Source organism: Bidens hawaiensis, unplaced genomic scaffold (assembly GCF_021521415.1).
Source record: "Bidens hawaiensis isolate Kalapana, Puna unplaced genomic scaffold, B.hawaiensis_p1.1 tig00027055_1, whole genome shotgun sequence".
NCBI lineage: Eukaryota > Viridiplantae > Streptophyta > Magnoliopsida > Asterales > Asteraceae > Bidens > Bidens hawaiensis.
The window spans coordinates 268,951-273,373 of record NW_027494354.1 but is presented as its reverse complement, the minus strand read 5'-3'; the positions used below and the strand labels follow the sequence as shown (position 1 = coordinate 273,373).

The window sequence follows — 4,423 nt, the reverse complement described above, 5'->3', positions numbered from 1 at the left end:
TCGGTGGTGGTGTAACTCTCCTGTGCACCATTCAAGGTCCTGCTCGCATAATAAATCGGATGGAAGTGTTTATCCTTCCGCTGTCCAAGAACTGCTCCAACTGCGAAGTCACTCGCATCACACATCAACTCAAAGGGAAGCGACCAGTCGGGAGCAATAATGATCGGGGCGTTAACGAGTTTGTCTTTTAAAAGATCAAACACCTCGATACGCTGCTTAGAAAACACAAATGGGGCATCATTCTCCAGAAGTTTGGTCATGGGTCTCGCGATTTTAGAGAAATCTTTAATGAACCGGCGATAGAACCCAGTGTGACCTAGAAAACTCTGGATGGATCTCATAGAAGTGGGCGGGGGAAGATTAGAAATGGTCTCGACCTTCGCTCGGTCGACCTCTATCCCCGCACTCGAAATACGATGCCCCAAAACGATGCCCTCGCGTACCATGAAGTGACACTTCTCCCAGTTAAGAACTAGGTTGGTGTCAACGCATCGAGCCAACAATGGCCTTAATGTCGATAATCTTCCATGCAATGGCCTCCTTGTGCTCTCGTAGCACCCTCAACAATCTCTCTCTCTCTTGACCTCAGTCAAAGCAGATGCAACAATAACCGGCAACTTCCTCTCCTCGTCCAAAAACGCGTACTCCAAATGGCCTGGCAACTCCTTAAGCTCTAAGGAAGGAGGGGGGCTCTCGACAGAAGGTCGGTCCATCGGATCGTCTCGTACGATCCCAGCAGACACCTCAGACTCAGGGGTATGTGACTCGGCGTCATCTTCCGTTGACTGATCGGTCATGGAAACCATCTCAATATCGGGAATGTCCCTATCGAGAATCTGAGTGTCGGAGGCAGATCCTCCACAGATCTCGCTGAAAAACTCCCCAACATGCTCCATGATGGTATCAATAAAGTATAAGGAGTCATCAGCAGACTTGGGGTGTTTCAGTGACTGTCGAACGTCAAAGGTGACGTTCTCATCCCCAACTCTCAAAATCAACTTACCCTCGCAGACGTCGATCAACGCCTGTGCAGTGGCAAGGAATGGTCGGCCTAAGATAAGCAGTACACTATCATCATCGTTCATGTCCAGAATGACAAAGTCCATCGGGAAGATGAACTTGTCGACACGAACCAGCATGTTCTCGACCACCCCTCGAGGGTATTTCACAGAACGATCAGCAAGTTGGATACTCATCCTGGTAGGCCTCGGTTCGCCTAAACCCAGCTTGCGATACACGGAATACGGCATGAAATTATTGCTGGCACCAAGATCAGCCAGCGCGTGAATAACCGTGTCATCACTCAAGATGCAGGGAATCGTGAAACTCCCTGGATCGGCCATCTTTTCTGATAATTTTCTCTGTAAGACAGCAGAACAGCTAGCACTCAAAGGGATGGAAGCTACCTCAGCAAGCTTCTCCTTATTCGTAAGAATATCCTTGAGGAACTTCGCGTGTTTAGGCATCTTAGTCAGTGCCTCAAGGAATGGAATTTTAAGGCGAAGCTGCTTCAAAATATCAAGAAATTTAGAATTCTACCTCATCTCTGTCTCTGCGGAGTCTCCCGGGGTATGGTACTCTGGGTTTGTAGACTCTCGGTGGCTCGCTCGGTAGCTGCTGTCTCTCGGCCTGTGCTGAACTCCCAGGGCTGCTCCTCTGATGCATCTGGGCCGGTGGAGACTCCATCACAATCTCCTCATCCGCCTGCTCCTCTCTATCTACTGCAGGCTCCTCGATGACTCCTCCTCTAGACCTCTGCTGAATCCTGGGCTCATCTCATGCCCCTGCACCGCTCCTTGTTGTCACAGCTTTAGCGAATCCCTTCGGGTTCTGCTCGGTGTTACTCGGTAGCGTACCCTGCAGCCTCTCTTTCAATCGACTGGCTATCTCCCCCATCTGCCGCTCGAGACTCTGAATCGACGCTCCTTGATTCCTCATGAACTGCTCGTGCTCCTGAAACTTCTCCTGAGTCTCCTTATGTCAGGAATCCTCTCGCGTCATAAGCTGCGACAACATCTGCGTCTGCTGCGCCATCATCTCCTACAAAGTGGGCTTCTTCTCCCCACTACTCGCTCCCTCACCGGCATTCTGGAAAAGGCTCTGATACTGCTGAAAACCGGACTGATTGCCGCTTCTCCAGTTGGAATTCTGATTGCCTCTTCACCCCGAATTATAAGAATTGAAAGAATTTGGATTTTGGTTCGGATTTCCTATGAAGTCTACGGCCTCCTCCTGCGAACTGACTGGGCACTGAACGGTATCATGCACTCCTCTGCATATCTCACATAACCTGCTCTTCGTCTATAGGTCCTTCACAATCTGCGCCAATGCCTTTACCTGTGCCGTGAGTGCGGTGGTCGTGTCCACCGAATGAATGCCGCGTGAAATGGAATCGACGGTCTTACCACCCTTGGCGGGCGGTCTCTGGTATCCACTCATAGCTAACCCGTTAAACAAAGCGATACACTCATCCGGGTCCTTTGTTGTCAGCAAATTTCCTCCCGCAGCTGTTTCGAGCATATTTTGCGTCACGTAAGTCACTCCATTGTAGAACTTCTCGAAAACCGCCAAATCTTGCAAGCCGTGGTTTGGGCACAACGATAAAAGATTTTTGAAACGCTCCCATGCCTCGTAGAAACTCTCAGTATCCTCCATCTGAAAAGAATGAATCTGATTACGTAGACGAGCGGCCTTAGCCGAAGCATCGTATTTCTCAAGAAACAGGGTCTGCATGGCAGCCCAAGTGGCTATGGAGCCCTGTGGGAGGGACTCGAGCCACAGACTTGCTTTATCGATGAGCGAGAACGGAAAAACGCGGAGTTTCACGGCGTCTTCGGATACGCTGGCAAGATGGAAGGTGTCGCAGATATGCGCGATACGAGTGAGATGATGATGCGGGTTTTCGTGAATTAACCCGTGGAACTGAGCAGAATGAGAAATGGTGTTTAGAATATTCGAAGGAATCTGCCAGTTCGCATTAACTCCAATGGCGGGTGGTGCGATGCTGGATCTCGCGCCAGCATTGGTCGATCGGGCCCGGTCTGCAACTGTCCTCCTCGGTGGTGGATTGTCACCCATGATCCTATCCCTATCGTCAGAGTCAACGGATGAAGAAGTGGAAGATGGTGAAACGGCGCGACGTCTCACACGAAAGTCTCTCTGTGGCTCGGGAAATGCTTCCGTGTCGGGTGGTCCTTGAGATCGAGTCTGTCGCATAAAACTATAAATAAAAATAAATTTAACTAAACTATTCTAACAAATAAGCAAAACAGAACAAAAACAAAAATAATTACAAGTAGCACACAAGGTAAGTCCTAACTCGAGTCGCTCTCTAAACGCCTAAAACCGTGTCCCCGGCAACGGCGCCAAAAACTTGATGTGCGTCGGATAACCCTATAACAATGACCCTCACAACTAAGCTTTAAAAATAAAATGAATATCCTAAACCACACACAACCGGCAAGTGTACCGATCGCCAGTAGTATAGACCTAGGAAGTCCGAGTATCTAACACGTGGACACGTAAGACGTTAACAATCACTAACCCTAAACAAGACCTACCTAAGAATAATATTAATTGATTTTTAATTACTTAACTGAACTAACCTAACTGACTAACAATACTTACCAAAAATAGAAAACTTAACGGGGAACTAACTGTGTTAACTTAGGATGGAGAAAAACATCTACCTAGGTCTGAATCAAATTGTAGGCCTAACAAGCTAATGGATTGAATGATATCTAGACACCGGTCCCTAAAGATGACACGACTAAGGATCGCTCGGGCTCACTGGATCACCTCTCGGTCTCACTCAATAAACCCTAACTACTCAAAATCGCCTAAAACGACCAAACCGGGAAACAATTGCTAACGTGTTCTAATGATGGATCACCTCTCGGTCTCACCAACACTCGACCCTAATGGCAATGAATACTACACAACCAAGGATAGAGGAACAATTCAACTTAAACTAAAATAGATCAACTAGTCGCTCAAAACACCTAAACCTGACAAGAAACGAACTCGCTCTCGCGCAATCCTTATTCAAGCATGCAAAGGCAATGAGACAACCCTAACTTCTTATCACCTCTCGGTCTCAAAGAAGGTGTCTAACCGCTGTACTTTAACCTCAAATTCACGCAACAAAACCCTACGGTTGTACCTACCGTAAACAAACCCTAAACACAAAGTCTAGAATCAAACAATGCACCGATCAATCAACACAAAACTAATTAACCGACACACGGGGTTTATGCAATGAATCACCAAAATTTTCAGCCCTTAAACACAACTTATTTCATGTCTAAATCAAACTTTACATTAACAAATCAAGTCTATCAATCAAACAATCCATAAAACTCATCAAACACTAACAATTAACATCATTCCTAGGTAGAACTAACAAGTTTAGCCGAGAATAATA

General features: G+C 47.1%; 1 non-coding gene across 1 annotated transcript; it reads left to right on the top strand.

Annotated features, from left to right (window-relative positions):
* Positions 1 to 2,578: 2,578 nt before the first annotated feature.
* Positions 2,579 to 2,690, top strand: LOC143574523 (small nucleolar RNA R71). Its single transcript, XR_013142610.1, has one exon. It is a non-coding gene; the product is annotated as a small nucleolar RNA R71 (small nucleolar RNA).
* The last annotated feature ends 1,733 nt before the right edge of the window (positions 2,691 to 4,423 follow it).